The sequence below is a fragment of the Balaenoptera borealis genome (genome assembly GCF_965194805.1).
Source record: "Balaenoptera borealis genome assembly, chromosome: 1".
Classification (NCBI taxonomy): Eukaryota; Metazoa; Chordata; class Mammalia; order Artiodactyla; family Balaenopteridae; genus Balaenoptera; species Balaenoptera borealis.
Window position 1 is genome coordinate 48896847 of NC_138860.1, and position 22525 is coordinate 48919371.

Here is a 22525-nt window from a genome sequence, read left to right on the forward strand (position 1 = left end):
GGGAGACCTTCCTTGAGTGTCTATAGCCTGGTACCCTGCTTAACTCCTATCATCATCTCTCCCCGGGATGAGGCCTGGCTCTCACATCTCAGCCCTGGTTGGGTTCCTGGTCTATGCTGGCACATCTTCCAGTATCACCCTGTGCCTCCTTGGTAACCACAGGCTCCTGGACTTTGACTGGCTCCTTCACCTGCCCGCCTGCTCCAGCCCTGAGATAGAAATGGCTGTGCAACCCACGACACCACTCCTGGAGCACCCAGCTGCCCTGCCAGGACCAGTCTCAAATCTGGGTGGGTCATTCCTGTTTCTCCCGCTCATCACAAGGGATCAGGCCCTTGCTTGATTCAGTGAGACCTCTCCCCTCCTCTCAGCCCCGGACTTACCATTCTTTTTTTTTTTTTTTTTTCAAGTATACAATACCACATTTCATTATTGCTCTTTTAACTACAATTATTGCTGATAAGAAGTGCTTTTCTGATAAGAAAGTTTGCATTATTTTTTCTTTCTGTGTTTCCTTTGCCTTAAGAAGCTTTTAAAGAGACGCTTACTTTCTCTTCTATACTACAGTAACTATTACTATTTTTAGAAGTTACAAAGTTCATCCCCAATAATTTATTTTTATTTAACATTTATAAGTTTGCTGGGTACTAAGAGTTTCCACCATGTTATGTTTTGTTTTGGTTTTCTCCCATTTATTTATTTATTTTATTTATTTATCTTTGGCTGCGTTGGGTCTTTGTTGCTGTGCGTGGGCTTTCTCTAGTTGAGGCGAGCGGGGGCTACTCTTTGTTGCGGTACGCGGGCTTCTCATTGCGGTGGCTTCTCTCGTTGTGGAGCACGGGCTCTAGGCTCACGGGCTTCAGTAGTTGTGGCACAAGGACTCAGTAGTTGTGGCACAAGGACTCAGTAGTTGTGGCTTGTGGGCTCTAGAGCACAGGCTCAGCAGTTGTGGCACACGGGCTTAGTTGCTCCGCAGCATGTGGGATCTTCCCAGACCAGGGCTCGAACCTGTGTCCCCGGACTTACATTCTTCATTCCTGAACCATTTCAAGCCATCACACTGTTGTGCAATGTAAATACTTGGTGACAAATTGTGACTTTCGTGGAGTTTGGAAAGAAAAGGGGAAGCCGTTGCACTAAGGTGGAGCTGTCTGCCTGGAGGGGCCCTGTGATATTAACATGGACACTTGATTTCTTGCCACTTTGTGTGGAATGATGAGGTACATTTAATGTGTTATAGAAAATATCTAGAAATACATTAATCTTTTCCAAAATCCTAATCAACTCTGAGCCTTCAACAGTGCTTCTAGTTTCTACATTAATTCAAACAATCCAGATATATAGAACATGCAACATAAAGCCATAGTCTCTTCCTGGAATCACTTCTGCAATTTCCTCATAAAAGGCATTCTTTATGGGCAGCAAACTCATATTGATAGCTTTTGGATGGCTCAAATACCTTCTGTCATTTTTCCATACCAACAAATTGACCAGTATGAGTCAGCTTGGAAAAGCAGTCTAGGGGGACCATCTAATGTAAAAACTCCAAGTAAAGGTGTCAGAATACAATTTATGGTGGCAGGTCAGCTTTTGATGTTGTTCAGGCTTACAGTGCCAAATCAGAATCTGAGGCTGCATCTGAGATGATATTACTGGGCTATAGGCCAAGGGCAGCAATTAGTCCTATCATGTATCAACTCTGATCTATCAGTAATGGCTTTCTAGAGCACTATGCTAAAAGAAGTTGGGAGGCCCAGTCTGGGCTGAGTGAGAAAGAATGCAATGATCGATTAGTGATGTCTGCCATGGGCAGGACAGCATAGTAGTTAACAGCATGGGTATTGTAGTCAGACAGAAGTTCAAGTTCTGTCTCCACCACTCATTTGCAGGGTGACCTTGGGCAAGTTACCTAATCACTTTCAGGCTTGTTTCTCATCAGTAAAATTCAGATAAATTAAAGCACCTGCTTCACAGGATTTATTATGACGATTGGTTGAGATAATTCATGCCAAGGGCTTAGCAAAGTATCTGGCACAGAGTACTCAATAAATATTAGCTGTTAGTAACATAAATATTACAGGCAAAGGACAGGGTGAGACAGCTTGTGCTTGGCATATCTGCCTTTCCAGGTTCAGGCTTATATGAGTGCTTATAGGGACGTAAGACAACTTTTAAAGGCATTTGTAGAGGTTGTTGGAACTTCTTTATTCCTAGGATGCTGTCAAAAGGTTTTCAGTTGATGTTGGTATAGATTTATTTTTTTCCTGCTTAAATACAAGTGGTGTCTCAGGATCATCTAGTAGCACAGACCCTCATTATAGGTATATACAAGTCTGTTCTGATCTTCTAATTGGATTCTCATTGTTTACAGGACAGAACAAAATATCAGCATGGCTTAAAAAGATTTACCCCTGCCTGATTTTCCACTTCCTACTTCTCTCTAATACATCTCCTGAGCTCCAGCTGTCCTGAAGCACTAATTTCCCAAATTCATTGTACTGGATAATCACAGCTGTGATTTTCAGCAGAGCCTACTCCAACTTCAGAGGGAGGCTGTAATGTTTTACTATTAACCAGCATTATCTGACAACCAACTTTTATTGCCTGTGAAATCTCCTTTTATTTATTGATTTTGGTTAGTTTTATTTTAGTAAAGAGAATCCCTTATTCAAAGAAGATGTCTTATGTCACAGAAATCAAGCAAGGGTCATTCATTCATTGATAGTGACTGCTTGAGGCCTAAATGCTCTTCCAGCCTTTCCCCCAAGCCCACGTTCACTGCTGCAAGTGCCCACAGCAGCACTTTTCAAGAGCACGCACTCTCACCCCAGGCTTGGCTTTTTAAACTTTAGGGCACCAAATCCATGTTAGCAGTGGACCTGATATGCCTGAAATTAAGATGCACCCTCATGTCCAGTGTTCCCTAAGGCATTATCAGGTCGATCCACCGAGAGCCTGCAGGTCCACACATGAAGCTGGCCCGGTGATGGCTTTCAAGAAAGACTTCATAAGCTTGAGAAGTAGGCAAGTCATTCATGTTACTGCGGTTAAAATGGCTTTGGGAGCTGCTAACCAGAAGAAGAAAAGTGCCGAATTTCACATCTCCTCTGAATTGAAGTCTAGTCATTCAGCTACTCTGTTCTCCAATAATCTCCTTGTGGGATTTAAACTCCATGGAACAGGACCTGTGCTATTGCATTGTAGTTCCCAGAAGTGTTCTGCAATGTCACCAGAGGAAGGAAGAGAGATTGTGGCCCAAACTAGAAGGAGCACACGGGGGCGGTGGCAGGGGACAGCTCCTAGGACAGAACAATCCAGGTTCAGCTATACAAAAGGCTCCAAGAGTCTTAAACTGTTCAACAGTCAGCTAAGAATGGAAGTAGCAAAACAAAATTGGGTTCAACTTCAAGGTTAACCAAGTGAAAAGAAAGCACATACATTAAGACAATCTTTTAAGCCAATTGGCAAGTTTTACAGGAACTAGGCAGTGGTTGGGACACATTATACCAAGGCCAAGGGTGGGGCTGAAGTCAGGCCTCCTGGTGGGTTACTGGGGAAGCCACTTCTCTGGCCAGATGGGAGACCACGAGCTAAAGGTCGGTGGTACTCTGACCACATAGTCCAAATCACCTTCTAAGATATCCCTGTGTTTCCTTCCGACTTAGTGTGAAATTACACGTAGGCATGGCAACAAACACCAAGATTTTAGTGCTAGAGCAAACCTCAGAGCTCTGTGACATGCTTTACTTCCAGATGGGGTAAGCTAGGCTTAGAGAAGCTGAGAGACTTAACCAAAGCTATGTAACTAGCGAGTGGCAAATCCACGAGAGCCCAGGCCACCCGACCTGGTTCAGTGCTTTTTCTAGTACCCAGTCTGATTCCCAATGTCTGGCTTCTGGAAATTCTTGTTTTCCTGTGGCGCCATGTTTCATGTGTGCTTTTGTTATAAATTCTACTTATAGCTAATAGTGGAAGTATTAGCAGCCCCTCTGGTGGTAAGAACGGCCTCACTAGTTTTCATTTTGCAGGCTAGACACTGACTACAGGAGATTAAAATGAGTTTTCCACTTTCTCTTTTGGTAAAACGAGATTCCTAATGCAATCTTGCTTCCTGAAGCTGCTTCTGGGGGTGGTATGCGGCATTCAGGGTATTTATTCAATGTCAACAAGAATATACTTACCTCATACTCAAAATCATGGAGTTTACTAACTAGTCCAGGAGTTAAAACTGGCCCATATGGAAAAGCAGTGATTCTGTAAGGCGAGTCGATTTGTGAGCTAAAAGGATATGCTCTGTGAAGTTCCTGGAGGGGGAGCCCAGTGAGGGTCAGAAGTGATCAGGGAAAACTTCATGTGGAAGATGGGACATGTGTTAGTCTTGGGATAGATTTATGAAGGGGGGACTCCATTGCCAAGGGAAGGGAACACCAAGAGTGAGGGCAGAGACAAAGGAAGGGCATCTTCATGAAGAGTCGGCTGGACTGGGACGGAAGAGGAGATGGGATGGCAGGGAAAGAGGCTGGATGATATAGTTCCTAGTAACTCAAAAAGAAGATTATATATGAACCACCATAGGAAATGGGGAGCCACATAGATTTTGAGCAAAGAAATGACATGAATGTAGTTCTAAAAGGTGACTGGTTTGCCCTGGCATGCAGGACAAGTTGGAGGACACACAGACTAGAATCAGGAAAACTTGCCATTACATCTATATTGTAAGATATGAGTATGAAACATCAAGAACCAGGGTGTACCAGTACAAATGGAAAGGAAGCTACAGGTATGGTGCACATTTGAAAGGAAATACTGAACACATGCCACCTGCTCATATTGGCCTAAGTAGCCTTTGTTCATTCCTCAAAGTGATGAAACACCAAATAGCTTTGCTTTTGAAATATTGTATCATGTAAATGTCTATATATCAATATATATAGGTTTCTCATGATTTACTTCATTTTCCAAATATTTAATTGCTTCAGATGAGGTTTAAAATATTGGATGCATTTTGTAGGGTGGAATTAGCAGAATATTTTACGGTTTTCAAATGTCATCTCAAAACACCTTTGAAATCTTTCAAGGCTCTGAATTTCACAACAGATGACGTATTATTCAGGCTCTTTCAGATTACAAGAAAGAGAGTCTTACCTAAATTATCTTAAGCGATGAAGTTTTACTGTTGGAATTTCCTGGGAAGTAAGGAGGTAGGCCAAGTGCTCAGCAGTTCCATAGCCATTGTGGGTCCTGCATATTGGTCCAGGGCTTTCACAGTGGGATGCACAGTAGGTCTAGATTGAATCCAGGGTAGCAATAAAGCAGTTTTTTAAATTAATTAATTAATTTATTTATTTATTTATTTATGGCTGCCTTGGGTCTTCATTGCTGCGCACAGGCTTGCCCTTAGTTGTGGCGAGCAGGGGCTACTCCTCGTTGCAGTGCACGGGCTTCTCATTGCGGTGGCTTCTCTTGTTGCAGAGCATGGGCCCTAGGCTCAGCAGCTGTGGTGCACGGGCTCAGTAGTTGCAACTCACGGTCTCTAGAGCGCAGGCTCAGTAGTTGTGGCCCACGGGCTTAGTTGCTCTGTGGCATGTGGGATCTTCCCGGACCAGGGCTCGAACCCGTGTCCCCTGCATTGGTAGGCAGATTCTTAACCACTGCGCCACCACGGAAGCCCAATAAAGCAGTTTGACATGATTCATGTTACTGTAATGGCTCCTGTGTGACCCGTCTTGTCTGTGAGCACCTCTCATACTCCCCAAGAGCACCGTTGTCAATCACTGTCACTCTCCAATGTGGAGGACCACCACTGGATAGAGTTTCTCCCCGAGGCACCATGTAGAAGAGTGTTTTGCATCATCATCATCCCATACTTGACGGCCTTTGACTGGGGCTCCATTCCTATTGTCGTCAGCTAGAACAAGGTTGCTCTCTCTCATCACAAATGACATAAACCATAGCCATTCAGGCAGAAAGGTAAGCCTGGGGTCACTTTCCTCAGCAGGGGTCTGTGGCAGACACTCAGAGCTCCTCTGTTTCGATGGGGTGGACAAAGTATAGATGTGTGTTTGGAGGCAGAAGGAGAAATTGTCTTTATCAGAGAGTCATATAACAGCTTCCTGAGTTTCTAAACTTAAGAAGACAGCTGAGTTTCAAATGGGCAAGTGTTTGTGTATATTTCAACTTATCACTAGCTTCTGCTTACATCAAAAGTTTCTCTCCTCTTTCACTGATGAGACAGGAAATATGGTCAGACAGAGCACACCTTGGGAACATGAGAATGTTCCATATTTTATTGTGGTCTTTATTGGAAATTAGATATCAGAGAAGGTCAACTGCCTTTTTTCCTTTTTTTCCTGGAGTCCAGAATTTGTCTAAACTACTTCACCCAACTTATTATCAATAATTAACCAATGACTATCTGGTGAGTACCTACTTTACTCATTAGCTTCGAGATGACGTATTATTATTTCATCTCATATACTAGCTCTGACCTATTAGAGTGGTTCCTAGAATGTTCCTGGGTTGAGAAGGAGTCTAAGGTTTTAACCTTTCTCAAAAGGAAAAAAGCCAACACTGATTAGTGACAACTCCATGAGTATAGGAAGGAGGAAAAGGAACATATGCATGGTATTCGTCAACATTATACCAACCTTACACCCTCACATTTTTCTCAGTAATGTGCCAGCTCCTAACTCCCATCCCAGTTTGCTGCTCCTAAAACTTGGAGACTTCATTGATGCCTGATTTCTTTCACTTCTTCACCTCCACTCAAATGCATGTTATCAACAAGGCCTTTCTGAAACCTCTCTCTCCCTCTCCATTCGTCCAGCCATAACCTTGGTCCAGTTGGCTTTGTTGGCTTTCAAAGCTGTTGTCACTTAGAGGGGAGTGGTAGAGTCCAGGAGATGCCAATTAGGTGCCCAGAAATTGTCCGAATTGGCAGGTCCGTGGGGATCTGAGATCTAGTCTTCCCTCAGCCTTGTAAGTCTAAAAACTCTATTGTGTCGGGGCCCCAAATTGGACCCAGAGGGAAGTGATTTATATGAATCAGTCATAGGAGATGGATAGATAAAATAATTACAGGAAAAAAAATGTACTGACCTTAGAGAAAATTGTAAAGTTCTCTGATCTGCACATTTGTCCCTGGTGAGAAATTTCCATGCAAGTCAGGCCATGATCAGAAGGGGGTTCGGTGAACACGAAACCAAGGTAGGGAACTACTATGGGGTCTAAAGGGAATGAAGCCGTGATGGCCCATCTCCACATAGGGATGTCTCATCACCATTTCCCCTGGACAGTCTGCATAAGCGCTGCCGTGCTCCACTCTTTGCCAGTCTTCACGCTGTGACGAGCCTTTGTCAACATGCCCTTTAACAACATGGATATCACTTTAGCTACTGTCAAGTTGCTCCATTCAGTTTGTCCTGAACAGCCTGCATTTTTTTTTAATTAATTAATTAATTAATTTATGGCTGTGTTGGGTCTTCGTTTCTGTGCGAGGGCTTTCTCTAGTTGTGGCAAGCGGGGGCCACTCTTCATCGCGGTGCGCGGGCCTCTCACTATCGCGGCCTCTCTTGTTGCGGAGCACAGGCTCCCGACGCGCAGGCTCAGTAGTTGTGGCTCACGGGCCCAGTTGCTCCGCGGCACGTGGGATACTCCCAGACCAGGGCTCGAATCCATTTCCCCTGCATTGGCAGGCAGATTCTCAACCACTGCGCCACCAGGGAAGCCCCAGCCTGCATTTTTAATACTGAGTGTTGATTTTGTTAGGGGAATCCCTCCAGGTTTGGGGGGTTCGCCGCTCTCATGCCTACCTAGCCCACTTCCTAGCTGTTTAGCTAGCTTTACCATCTCTAGATTTCTAACTCATTCATTTGCCTAAAAAGACCTTTCATTATTTAACACATTTGATGGGCCCAAGTTGACAAAATCCTTCCACAGACAGTGTCACCCAAAGTCCTCACCTGTGGGCTTGGGCAGCAGGTAAAGCGTGGATTCCCACACGAGGGAGGAAGCGAGGCCCGGAGAGGACTCAAGCAAGCTCCTGCAGGGAACCCACCCCAGCTCCAGGCCTTGGACCATGGCTCCTGACTTGGGGACCCAAGTTTTCTCTGCCACTCACCCTCCCCTGCTCTTTTTCTACTAAAGAAGCTCGTAAAAGTTCCCAATCCCTGCTCTTGAGGTAGCATGAAGCTCCTAATGATGGGTTTTCAGGCCCTCACCCCATGTCTGACTTCCTGCTCCCAACCCCACAGGCTTTTCATTCTACCCAGTCATGTGAACCCTTTTCCCATTTCCACTTGCCTCCGCGCTCCAGCCCCTGCTTTGGCAGCCGCTGAGCAGAGAGAAAACAAGTTCAGAGTGTGCTTCTGAGTCCCCTGTGTGTGACCTTCCCCAAGCTACCCGGGGTATCAGTTTGGCAGGTCACCTTCTGCTGGCAGTGGGCTCAGGACCTGGAGGTGGCGAGGACAGGAGAGGGACAACAGGCTGAGAACGGGATATTTTCAATGCATGTTTGATTCTCATCAGCATTCAGGGCTCCTCATTAAGCCACAGATGCGGTGCGGAGGACCTGTTCTTCATTTTGAGTTGGCAAGGCCCGAAGCCCCATTAGCAGTAATATGCACCAGTGGGACTCCAGGGAGAGGAAGAAAGCTGAAAGGACTAGAGTTTCTGGCCCATTTTTAAAGAAAAGAAGAGAATGAGAGACCCATAAAACTCAGAAACATTCTTTTCCCCGGGCTCATTCACATGGAAATGCAAGTCTGCTGATCAAGGACAGGGAAGTGATGGCTCTGGAGCAGGGGTCAGGGTGACCTCCAGCTCCTCCGTTCCAGCCCCATGTGCCAGCAGGTCTCACCTCCTGAGCCACCAGTGCCAAATGGAAAGACTTTAATGTCACATCTTTGGACACTTGGCAGGAAGAACCACAAGTGTTCCAATTACTAAACTAATAAGCACTCAAGACCCCAAACAGCCCTTCATGGTGCACGTACTCCCAAGCTTTGGGTGCTGGGAAAACTTCTCATCAAGCACAAGTCCCTTTGGTTGCTATACTCATGATAGGAGCAGAAAAAGGATAGCAGTAATGACACTGGCAGTGGCTGTCAGAAGTTCCTCTGAGGACTTTGTATGCTGGGTATGAGGCTCAGGCCTGGTGGGTGTCAGGGTTAATGCAGGGAAAGGAAGCTGTTCCTTGAAACTTAAAGAAACAGGTACTAAAACAAGATCTGTGTTTTGCAACCAGATCTCTTAATGACCAATGTAGAGAGCAGCACCGCCTTTGTTGTAATCACTCTGCTTCTCACTTAATCTCTACGAATGCCACCCTGAGCTCAGCATTACAGATGATGCATGGGGAGATGCCAGCCCTGGTTCCAGTGGCACAACCTTCACCTTCACTCAGTGAATTCTCAGCCCATCCTCAGAGCCACTCAGGGAGGTACGCAGGGTGGTGTTTATCTGTCCATTTTGCAAATGAGGAAGTTGAGTCTCTGCGTGTAAATGATCTGCTTATGATCCGCAGAATTTAGACTCAAACCCAGACCTTCTGACCAACTCCAGTACTTTTTCCAGGAATCCACTTTCTAGAAAGATCTCAATCTAACCCATGAGGTGGGGATCAGGAAGGGGCATCAGATTTGGGACCGTGAATCACTCTCAGTTTGAAGGCAAGTTTTATGACATGGGCTTCCCGAAGATCCACCAATTGTTAGACTTTCAATGAGAGGCCTGAGCTAAGGCTCTCATCTCAAGGAGCAGCCTAATATTAATATCATCAAGAAAGATATATTGTGCCCTTCAGTTTACAAAGTTGACTTCCTGTACTTGGCTTCATGTTCTGCTTTCCAGCTGGCATCTGGGTTTCACATTCCTCCTGTTGATCATTTGCTCTTACTTCTACGACTGCTGACCTTTTTCTTTCCTGTCCTTGGGTTTATTACCCTTTTTACTGTCTTCTTCACAATGCTGTTTGAGGATACCTGTTGTCAGAGACCAGAAAATTTGTGTCCATTAGAGGAAAGAAAATAGAGAAAGCCCTTCAGTGAAACCTCAAACATGTGGGCATCCTACCAGCACCAGAACATCTCAAGCATCACAGATTATGTATCTGGAGTGCACTTATCCATCAGACCAGAATGGTGTTGTAGAGTGATAGCAGCCTTCTAGAGTTCTGCTTAGGGAACAGAGGGGTTTAGAAGACAGAGATTGACTCATTTTACTAGTGAGAGGTGATTTCCCCAAAGTTACATGGCTAGTCAGTGGCAAAACAGAAGCTCATTTCTACTTGTGTTATTCTCCCTTCCCCCTTATAATTTGTAAGATTGAAGGATTGGGAGGAATATCCAGCACCTTTTTAGATGAGGAAATAAGTCATACAAGCCTACGTTCCTCTCCCACATAGTTTTTCTGAAGGCTCTAATGGTGAGCTAAGGGGATCTTGCCAAGAGGTACTTGAGGGAAAGACCTTAAAGAAAAAGATCAATCTATCCTATCTTAGACTCTTAGTCTTTCCATCCATTCCTTTAAGGTATGAGTAAGGAGTACGAAATATGATTATATAATCCTCAACCCAAAGGCACTACCTCACCTGGAGTGAAGAATGGAAAACAAGATTTTCCATCTGGGATGCCTCAGGTGAAAGCATTTTTGCAATCTTTGGCTTGAATCCTGGATTATGAAACACAGTGGCTACGTAAAATGCCCCCATATAACACTTCTCTATAAAGAAAGACTTTCTGTGGAGCCCTCAGATTTGTCCATATCTGAGCAGCTTAAAGGACTTGCCTGCCTTTGTCTTCCCTGACAGTGACCTTATTTTCTGATTTCAAACCCAAGACTCCAAATCTGGCAAAGTCTTGCTTTATATTGTGAGTTAACTTATACAGAAAGTCTTATAAAGGTGTAAAAGTCAAAGTGCATTTAATCAATGCACTTAGCTAAACATAGATACAAAAAAACCCAAAAAATACATGAAATCAAGACTGTCCCCATTAATATTTTTCATAGGGAGAATCATGAGTTGCTAGTTTAGTTTTTTTAAGTTTATTAACATTTTTAGATATATTTGGTTACTTTCTTTTTAAAGTAACTTTTTTCATATTATAAAACTTAATAAATATTCTTTGTAGAATATTTACAAGATACAAATAGGCAAAAACTGTAAAATTTTAAAACTTTATGATCTTACCCATTCAAGATAACCAGTGTTTGGTAACTTATTTTATTTTCCTTCCAGACCTACACACATACTATGTAAGCACATGCACACGTGCACACCCGTGCGCGCGTGCACACACACACACACACCCCACTGGATTACATTGTACAAACAGCCTATATTTTTTTCCATTTAATATTCCAATAAATACTCACCTAGGACATTATTTCAATGACTGATTTGTATCTCTGTATGGTATTAGTTAATTAATCCATCCCATATTGTTTGGTTATTTTAAAGCTACAGTAAACATCTCTGGAACTAATTAATCACTCGAGAGGTTTCTCAAATTCTGAAGCAGTGTTTTCCTAAAATGTTTACTTCTATCACATTCATTTTCAGTAGCAGGGAAGTTATAAAACTGTTAAAGGCTTGCAAACCATCATCCTCAAAATAACTTAAGACGGTGACTGAAAAGAGTCAGATTGCTAGAAATTCAACTTTAATAATAAAGGGCAACGTGATCCACAAAGTAGTATCTCTTCAGGTATTCTTTTTTAAAATTTTAATCGAAATGTAGTTGATTTACAGTGTTGTATTAGTTTCAGGTGTACAGTACAGTGATTCAGTTATAAATATATGTATATATTCTTTTTTTACATTCTCTTCCCTTATATGTTATTACAGGATATCGAGTATAGCTTCCTCTGCTATACAGTAGGTCCTTGTTGGTTAACTATTTTATACATAGTAGTGGGTATATGTTTATCCCAAGCTCCTAGGGGTGAGGGAGGAACCAATGTGGTATTGCAAGAAGGAAATTGCTCTTCTAGGACTGGTGTGAGAAGACCACCAGCTCGCACCACACACAATCAGCACCCTGAACTCCCCAAGGGGCCCTTCTTGCATTTAGTTTTCCCTTCTATGTTGACCTTCACTAGAGAATAAAACCTATAGAGAGGTGACGAATTACATGTGATTTGTCCTGGGTTCCATGACCCACGTCCTCCATCCTATCATCGTGTATCATGGCTGGCCCCCGTGCATTATTAATAAACAGAGGGAGGAGGGCTGATGAGGACATGGTAGAGAAGATTTGAGTGCTGTTCCTGGAAGACTGGTGTGGGCCGTCCCACATACAAGTCAGCAGAAGCATATACCCTTTGTTGCCTGAGACTAGATTAACACCGTTGGTTTCTGCACCACTCATCAGTGTCAAAATTATGAGCATAATAACTTCCTTAAGTGACACACGTCATAGCCCAAGTAACAAAAGCTTCCTTTAGCATGTTTGGCAATGGTAATTTACTACAAGTAATGTAAATTATGGATGGTCACAAGGTTTTTTGTTGTTATTTTGTTTGTTGTTATTTATTTATTTATTTGGCTACGCTGGGTCTTCGTTGCTGCTCACGGGTTTTCTCTAGTTGCGGTGAGCAGGGCCTACCCTTTGTTGCAGGTGCACAGGCTTCTCATTGCGGTGGCTTTTCTTATTGCAGAGCATGGGCTCTAGATGCGTGGGCTTCAACAGTTGTGTTGCGCAGGCTCAGTAGTTGTGGCGCACGCACTTAGTTGCTCTGCGACATGTGAGATCTTCCTGCACCAGGGCTCGAACCCGTGTCCCCTGCATTGGCAGGCAGATTCTTAACCACTGCATCATCAGGGAAGTCTGGTCACAAGGCTTTTAAAAAATATCCCCAAATTTCTTATACTAAGCATCTGACAAAAGAAAAAAAAAAAAACCAAAACCCAGCTCATCATATTCTCAATTTCTCATCCCAATTTAAATGTATAAATTTATGAAAAAATGGCCACTTCCACATTAGCTGGTTTGGGTACTTTGGATCAATTTTTCTACTACAGCCTCTTTCCTCCATAAAATGCCTTGCTAAATGCCTCCGTTTCAGATGCCTGATTTTGGCTGCTGGTGAGAAGAACCAAGGGATGCAATCAGCCCCTCTGTCTCTTCTATTTGCAGGCCTGGACAGGGGCCCTCCTCCGCTCAGTGGCCTTCTTGGATATGGCGTCTGCATTCATTCCCAGCACAGGACCTGCCCCAAGGAGGGGACCTCCTTGCAGAGCACTCTTTCCCCACAGTCCCTGATGCCTGTATTCTGAGATAAAGTAAGCCTGTGCTCCATCCCCTCTGCCAAGCTTCTGCTTATCACTAGGCAAGGCAAATATCATTGGAATGTTTCAATGTGCTACTAACCAAATTCCAATGCAATCCCAATCACTTGGTTAAGCGTTTTGAGCACTCACCAGTCCTGGCATTAAGTCCTTGAAGGAGCTCAACAACATCAATGAGGATAAATATCAGCTTGCCCTTTCACATTGAACATGTCAAGCTGACTTACAAGGATGGAAGCACCCCAAGGGCTGCAATTTCTGTTCTGTTCTCTAATGCATCCCCCTAGTACACCTGGAATGCTACCAGAACAGTACCCTAGAGTGCCAGGGACATAGTTGGTACTTAATAAATGATTTTGAAAAATCGAGTTAAAGTTTCCTTACAGTGAACAACCCATTCTTGAACTTCATATAAGTGCAGTCATTTAGTATGAGCTATTTTATATGTGTCAGAGTTTTAAACTCAACATGTTTTAGAGATTTATCCATGTTTACATATATTAGTAATTTGTTCTTGTTTATGGCTGTGTAGTATTCCATGCATAAATATTCCACAGTGTGTTTATCCATTCTCTAGTTGATGGATATTTGGTTATTTCCAGTTTGGGGCTGCTATGACTAAAGCTTCCAAAAGCATTCTTTTATGTCTTCTTGTGGATGTATGTTTTTATTTCTCTTGGGTAAATACTCAGGAATGAAAATGCTGGATTATAAGGTAAGGATAACTTGATAAGATTCTGCCAAGCTAGCAATAAATATTGATTGAGTCCTTTAAAATGTATCCAGATAAGTTGTTCTTTCAATTTGAAATATCCTTTCCCTTTCTCAATCAATTATCGTAAAATTCATTTTTCAAGGTTTCGTTGCATAAGGATTTACTTCCCTGATTGTCACAATATGTATTCAGCAAGTTTAGTGTTTAACAGATATTTATTGCACATCTACTAGTTTCCTGGTATTTTATTGTCTTCTGAGGCTACAGAGGTGGAAATCAATCCTTGCCTTCAGGAAGCTTGCAGTCTAGTGGAGAAGACTGATAGACAGCTGTGATGGGGGATAGTGAGGCGTGCACAGGGTGCTAAGGGGCTGCAAAGAGGAAACACATAACTCGGTCTGAGAGGTCATTCTAGGACTGGAAGCCTCAACCGAATGTAATAGTTTGTGGAAGAAGAAGAAGACATTCTAGGCAAAGAAAACTGCAGGTATGAAGAGAGATGAAGGAGAGCATGCTTCGTTTGGGAACGGGTGGATCCCCATGGCTGGAGCACTGGGCATGAGTGTGGGTCAGGGAAGGCACCAAGGAGACAAAGGGGGCTGGGGAACAGCCAAGACCTGGATCACAGAAGGCCTTGAATGTCATATTAAGGCATCTGGACTTTACCTGCAAATCAATGGGGAACCAACCACTGAATGGTCTTAAGCAGGGGTGACATTATAGGATTAACTGCCTCTCCTACTCTTCCACAGCAACTGACTTGACTTTTATTACACCACTTGTTCCAATTTGCCTCTTGCTGCTGTGGTTTGTACGTGTGTCTCCTCTCCATCTGGCCCTCAAGGTAAGCCTTGTGAATGTCTTTGGGATCTCCATGACCCCAAAGCACCTATCAGCTGGTGTGTATATGGTAGGCGCAAGTGCTCTGTGGGGTTGAGCCATGAATTCCTAGAGGCAACCCTCACCCTTGGGGCTGCTAGACTGAGGTTTAAGGAGGATGTTCATTTTCCTTGGGGCATAGATCCCATTGAAATGGATTTGAGAGAAAAGTTCTAAACTCTAAGATGGAAGAAAGGGGGCAGGAATCACACATAACTAAGAGCCCTCAGTTTTTCCTGTCATGATTTTATCTGCCTCCCACCCTGAATTCCACTGAGGTATTTTGGGGCTGTTCTATAGCAAAAAACCTGGTTGCTTTTCTGAAGCTTTCTGGAATTTCCATCTAGTGGACAGATGGCATTGCTTTCTTATGTAGAGCAAAAGAATCTCATGTACTCAAACACTGAAAGCTTGAGAAAACACACAGAGCCTGGGTAGTAATTATAATGGGGAAAGAACATGATATGTCAACAGAGAACTAGTCTCTGTACAAAGCAAGAATCCAGTTGGTTCCTTGGAAGGTAATGTGGCCTCTGCAGGGAGTGTCGGGGTTGAGGGTGTGTGTGCACCGATGTGGTGCTAATAATGGGTCTGGGCCAGGCTAGGGTCTCATCTACCAGCACGACTGAATTGTCTTCTCTCTACATATAGAAAGTTCCTATTATGTGCTTGGCCCTGAGAATCCAGAAGTGAAAAGATACAGTCCCTGACCTCAGGGGCTGTCAGCATGGTGGTAGAGACAGACTCATAAAAGATCTGCACAAAAATCAAGAACAGAAAGTAGAAATCTCTAACCCAGCCTGGAGAGATCAGGGGAGGCTCCTGGAAGAGGTGACATGTGAGCTGAGTCTTATGAGTGGCCTGGGAGCTGGCCAGGAGGAGTGGTAAGGAGGTGAAGTAAAGGGCAAGACTGCGGACATTCCAGATTGAGGAGACAGTGTGAGCAAGGGCATGGATGTCCCAGGAGTGAAGTGGATACAGAGACATCATATAAGCAATGCTGCATGGCTGGATAGGGTAGGGAGTAGCCAAAAATGAGGCTAGAGATGCAAGCTGGGGATTAGAAATATCTGAATATAGGGAAATACCTGAGCAAAACAACATTACACAAGTTCATGCAAATTACTTGCATAACAAGGTGCACCCTATCAGGAAACCTGCTTACAAGGTTGACAGCATGGGACTATTTGGTAACAGAACCCTACTGCCAAGATCAACATGTCTCACAAGGAAGAAGTAGTCATTTATTCATTTAATCTAAATACATATAGAGAGCAGGTGCTCAGCGCTAGGCACTAGAAGTCCATGATGAATACTATATTCCTGACAAAATGACTAGTACTTTTCATTCTGCCCAAGGTGAGGACTCCATAGATAGTTGTTCAATAAATCAATGATCAATTTGAGCCCCTGCCCAAGGAGTTCACAGTCTATCGGGCAGATCAGAGAGGTAAGCAGATGATTATGATAGCAAATGATTACAATTAAGATAGGACAGGGAACTCCACCTAAAAATGTCTGCAAGAAAAGTAAAATAAGTAAATGGAGAGACCTCCAGGTGAGGGACAATAGGGACTGGTGGGGACTACAGCCAGTAAAGAGTGTGTTCTCATTCTCAGGGGGCTAGTTGGTACTCAACTCCAGGTAAATTAGGATCAAAAGAAGCTGGAAATTTGTGCTTTTATCAAGTGAACGTTACTGTGTAAATTGGTCACTCCCACATGCTCACGGTTCCAGCATGATCAACCTGGTACCTACATGGAGGTGGCCTGGAGAGAGAGACATTGGTTAGCAAGACACAAGGGCTCAATACCTGCCTTTCTGGGTGAACATGGCATGGGACACAGCAACCTGCATGATCAGAGGGGGACACGATAGTCCTCGCAGCCAAGAGGGCAAACAGTGTCAGGAACTGCCAGGGACCCCAACCTCCCGGCAGCCCATCAGGCTCATGTACACATGTTTTAGGTCAATCTCTGGGCTTCTTGGGTCAGGACTGGACTCCAGTGCAGCTCCTGCCCCAGAGGGAACTTGTGTGGCAGTTGCTGATTCTCTGGCCACAGGGATCCGTTTGGGGCTCTTTGTTCTGTAGAAGGAAACAGAAGATTGCAGCGTGTCAGAATCCTGCTCCTCCTTCTGCACCGCTGCCTCTCCCACCACATGAAAAACTACTGAACAAACAGAGAAATCAAAGATGATTATGTGCTGCTGGAAACCCGCGTGCTTCCGCCTGGCTGCGTACCCCTGCCAAACTGTTATGTAAGCCACGGCCCCACTCAGGGCTGGAACCAAACAGAGATGCCATTGACAGCCTGTCCATGACCTGCTCATCACCCACGGCTTTCCCCAGATCCTGTCTCACCTGGAGTGAACCTTCCCCCCCGGGGAGGGGAGGGCCACAGCACAAACTGACAAGCTGCTTTTACATTTGTTTTGGGATTTCCCTCTCTCCCTTCCCAGCCAGTTCAGAGGTATGGGTGGGTCAGGACTAGGAGTTTACTTTGGCCGGATTCCCAGCGACTGAGACGTTTTATACTGGAAAACTCCATCTGACAATCCTGGGGAAATGAGTGTTTTTCACCCTCTGAAGTGAATAAGTCATTTTGGATGTTTAGATACCAGAGTTGAACAAGTAACTTCTGGAGCCCGAGGTGGCCTCTCGGCCAGACCACACTGCTCTGATGACCAATACTTATTTCTATTTAGGGATTCTGGGCATGTTCTCCAGCCCTAAACCACCTAAATGGACTTAGAAGAGCTTTTCCTTTGATGTGTCAATGACTTGAGTAAATGAGCTGAATTCTCAGGCTTTTATTTTTTTTCTCCTGCACCACAGGGTTAGGAATACTCAATAGCTCCAATAGCAAGTGCACTAAAGGTTTTCAGTGTTAATTATGACTTTTTGGCCTGGTTATGATCATATCTGAAGTGAGCTCCCATCTATTTACTGTTGACAATGTTCAGGAGTTTATATATTCATAAATATTCAACACTGGGATTCCATTCCTTTCCCTTTTGCAGACTTAACTGACCATACTCCACATGAGAGATTTAAATCTCAAGTAGAAGGGCCTGAACTTTGGAGTCAGATAAAACCTGTGTTGGAGACACAGCTTGTTCATTCAGAGTCTATGTGACCTTGTGCTGTAGCTTCAGCCTTGCTAAGTCCCTCATCTACTGGTTCCCCTTAATTTTCCTACATCACTTTAGAAAACATAAGGCTTCCAAGGTCCAATTCTGGCTTTGGAGAATGGCTGACCGTGTCCACCTCCTGGCCCTCATCCCTTTTCCTATTAACCCTGGAGGGAGCTCCTTACAAGCCAAGGGGCCAGGGTGGTCATTCAACTCTTTCTAACTCTTGGTGACCTAGAAGCCAGATCTTATAGTTGATACAGGTGTCTCCTCCCAGGAAGATGGCCAGCAAATTCTTATTCCTTGCACAGGCATTTTGAAAAAGCTCACACCAAAGAAGGAATTAGCTTTTTTAGATCCCAATCTATAGAAGGGCTAGTCAATAGGCCCCTGAATCCTAATAAGAGAAGAGATTTATGGGGGTACCACATAAGCATTATGGCAGAGAGAGAGAGCAAACTAAATATACTGAGAACTATTTTTACTAAGTGAAACTATTTTGCACACTGTGAAAACAATCAACTGCCCTCCCATTGTCTGAATGTAAATAGGGGAACCAACCTCAGAGCCTAACCCTCTTCTTACAGGGAAGCTTTGCTTCCCACTCTGCTTCAAGATGACCTTTGGCTGGAAACAAAATGTGGGTCTGAATTCAGTAAAGCTTGGGTTCTTTTATATGACTCAACTCTCCTAGTCCAGAGGAAATAAAAATCCCTGCTTCCGAAATCCAGTGGCCTCTGTGAGTGAGCTCATCCAGCCCTTAATGGTTTTCTGGGTAATAATTAAACACATGTTGACCAACCTCCTTACATTGTTATCTAAAAAAAAGAGAGAGAAGTGGTGTGGTTGGGATGGGGCCCTGGGAAGCAAGCCTTTTTGAGCATCTTTCTCCCTCTGTCCAACTGCTGGCTTCCAGACTGGCTATACAACCTCCAACAGGAAGCCTCCCTCCTCAGACCCTTCAGATCTCCACCTGGAGAAAGGGGATGAGAGTAATAAGGAGTTGAATAATCTTGACTAAGGGAATTGTTTTCTTCATAAAACATGCTCTCCTTAACCTGGCTGGGGCAAGGTAGATGACAGGGAAGAGCAACCCAGTGAATGCATCAAGGCTGTATCAACCATGCCCCCCAAATGGACACAACTAGAATGTGGTGTTTAGCACCAGAGAAAACTTTCATGTGCCTGAGAGCTGGCCAGCCTGCCAGTTTGAATTTACGAGATCAGCTCTTTGGAAGCCTCCTCTTCAACCCCAGGCAGTTTGACTAATTCAACAGCTCTTAAGAGATGGATAAAGGGACCTGGATCAGTAACATGCAGTTCAAAGATATAGATAACGAGGTAAAAAAGTGTGTGACACGTACTTTTTGTCAATCATGCTTTGTCTACAAAATAAAGAGCAACAGGAATCACTGATATATATACATACATATATATATATATCTCCATACACATATAGATTTAGAGATACATAAACACTCCAGTGTACAATTTTAGAACTTCTGCACTAAACTTTAATCATTAATAATTACTGCTCATTCTAATCTGGGCCATGATCTTAGCAAATCAATTGTTTCTGGATGTTTCTAAGAATAAAAGCTCTTCTGGAATATGTATGTGGCTTTGGAGAATGAGGTTTTTAAAAACAAACTTTATTTTTTACAATAGTTTTAGACTTGAAGAAAAATTGCAAAGATAGCACAGAGTTCCCATGCACCCCTCACCTAGTTTCCCCTATGAATAACATCTTACATGAGCATGGTACATTTATTACAATTAAGGAACCGATATTGATACATTATTATTTTTTTAAATAAATTTATTTATTTATTTTTGGCCACGTTGGGTCTTTGTTGATGCATGTAGGCTTTCTCTAGTTGCAGCAAGTGGGGGCTACTCTTCATTGCGGTGCGTGAGCTTTCTCCTTGCGGTGGCTTCTCTTGTTGCAGAGCATGGGTTCTAGGCACGCGGGCTTCAGTAGTTGTGGCACACAGGCTCAGTAGATGTGGCTCATGGGCTCTAGAGCGCAGGCTCAGTAGTTGTGGCGTACGGGCTTAGTTGCTCTGCGGCATGTGGGATCTTCCCGGACCAGGGCTCGAACCCGTATCCCCTGCATTGGCAGGCGGATTCTTAACCACTGTGCCACCAGGGAATCCCAATACATTATTATTAACTAAAGTCCATACTTCAAAGAATGAGAGTTTTACAGGAAATTGGCATTAAAATTCTTCAGAGGCATCTTAACTCTAGTTTTCACATCACAGAGAGAAGTTCTTTTCTGACCTTCTATCACCCCCATCACCTCTTAGAAAATTCACTGATTGTTTGCTCCTTTGCTGCTATATGGTCAGGCCACTCAAGATGGCTGTTCTCTTGCTCTCTGTAAGAGAGCACATCCCCTGCCCTACCAGTGCCTGCTTCACCTATACCCTATACACATGACTGACTTTCCTATGTACTTGTCCCAGACCCCAGCTAGTGATTGTTCTTATCAAAGGGGTGGTGAGGGGTGTGCCCCTCTACTGGTTTCCCTGGTAACTAATGAGGGTACCTAACGTCAATTCCCCTGTAACTGGTAATCTCCCCTCCCCGCTCCCCTTCCAGGAGCGAAGACTGTCACCATGTTCTGCCCATCGTCGCTCTAAGACCTTGCTTCAGACATGTAAGCTCCCTCATCCATTAAACCATTGACGTCTCTGCTGCTGACTCTGGGCTCTTTCTTCGGTCTTGAAGCTGGGCTTGTAGGCCTGCAGGATGCAGCCCAACAGCTGCCTTCTATCTGCAAAGGAAAAGATGTTTTCTGGTCTAAGAACTTGACTATCCACCAGGAAGCAACTCTCATACATCTTGTTTTAAGTTGTTCTCCTCAAAAGTATTTTAAAATAGTGGTGGAGTGAAATGGTGAAGAGTAGAGATTTTGGAATCAAACAGATTGAATCCCAGTTCTGCCATTTATAAGCTATTACTTTATCAAGGCTCATTTTTCTCATCTGTAAAGTGGAAATAATAATAGTATCACAGATATAGAGAACAAACTAGTGTTCACCAGTGGGGAGAGGGGAGGGGGAGGGGAAAGGTAGGGGGAGAGGATGAAGCGGTACAAACTACTGTGTATAAAATAAATAAGCAACAAGGGTATATTATACAGCACAGGGAACAATATTTTATAATAACTATAAATGGAGTGTAATCTTTAAAAATTGTGAATCACTATGTTGTACACCTGAAACTTATATAATCTTGTAAGTCAACTACACCTCAAAAAAAAGAATGAGATATAAAATATGTATAAATTAAAAAAGAAATAATAGTAGTTTCTTTCTCACTGATTTGCTGTGAGGATTGAATAACAATATTTCAAAACACTTAGCACAGTGCCAGGCATATAATAATAGCTCAATAATGGTAGCTATCATTAAGCTTAAAAGGTGAGGCCCTTTTGAAAGGCAACTGTGGTCAATAGACTAGTCAATGAGTAATCTAGATCAATTTGGTCAAAAATAGCTTTTTCAACAAAGATCAGTTTCAAAGGTCAGTAGAGAGAAGATAAATAGTTATGGAAGCATAAACTAAATTGCCTGAAGATTTCTTTTCAAATTGGAAAGAAAAAGGTCATTAAAGGGACAGCTGATGTGAAAACATATGAAGCATTACCCAGTGTCTTTCTCTGCTTTACCATTCCATTTGAAGAATTAAATTATCAGTAAATGCTTAGAGCAGTAAATATCCCTATTGAAGGTATTCCTTGGGGAGAAATGATGTCTCAGGGCTAATTGGGAATATTATGGAGATCTGGGCCCTGTCTACATCTCCGGCTCCTATTTACCATGTCTCTTCTCACCACATTCTAATTCTCCAGCCATGTGGAACTACTGCAGTGTATCAAACATGCATGCCCTCTTGCCTTCCATGGCCTTGCACGCTTGGCTCCTTCTGCCTGGGTACACCCCATACTTTCACCTGGCTGACATATTCTTCAAGACTCAGCTCAGGTAACACCTCCTCTGGAAAATCTTCCCCAGCCACTGCTCTTCTGGTTAGGGCATACTCCCAGAGGCTCCCAGCCTTCATTCTTGTAACATTTAACCCACTTCCTCACCTCTCTCTCCCACTCTGTTGTAAGTACCATAAGTAACTCAAGTCTTGCATGGTACCTGGGACATGATAGGGGCTCCAAACATGTTGGCGACTGCCTATTCTCTGATCATCTGCAAGCCCACAGGCTTTTGATTCTTCTCTCAAATTCTAAAGTGGAAGCAGTTAGGGGAGGCCCATGGATTTGGTGAAAGCTGCATTTTTACACCTGAAGCATAAATGAGAAAACTTGAAAGGTTACTCTTTAAAGAATATCATTAAAGTCAGTGTAGGATTCAACCACAGCAGATAATCTGTGCAGTGGTTTCCAGGCCCCAGTGCATGACACGATACTGGTCTGTGTGAAGTTTTCCCAAGTTAATGAGGATTCTTCTCAAAAAATTGCCACCTGCTTCGTGAGGCTACTCAGTGCTGTG

General features: G+C 43.6%; 1 long non-coding RNA gene across 1 annotated transcript in view; it reads right to left on the reverse strand.

Moving 5' to 3' along the window:
* Positions 1 to 157: 157 nt before the first annotated feature.
* LOC309605130 overlaps positions 158 to 22525 on the reverse strand; it is a 29579-nt gene continuing 7211 nt past the window's right edge. Inside the window, exons 2-3 of the long non-coding RNA XR_014231240.1 lie at positions 7431 to 20793; positions 158 to 3874 (exon numbers count right to left, since the gene is read on the reverse strand). This is a non-coding gene — a long non-coding RNA (uncharacterized lncRNA). The remainder of the gene's footprint in view (positions 3875 to 7430; positions 20794 to 22525) is intronic.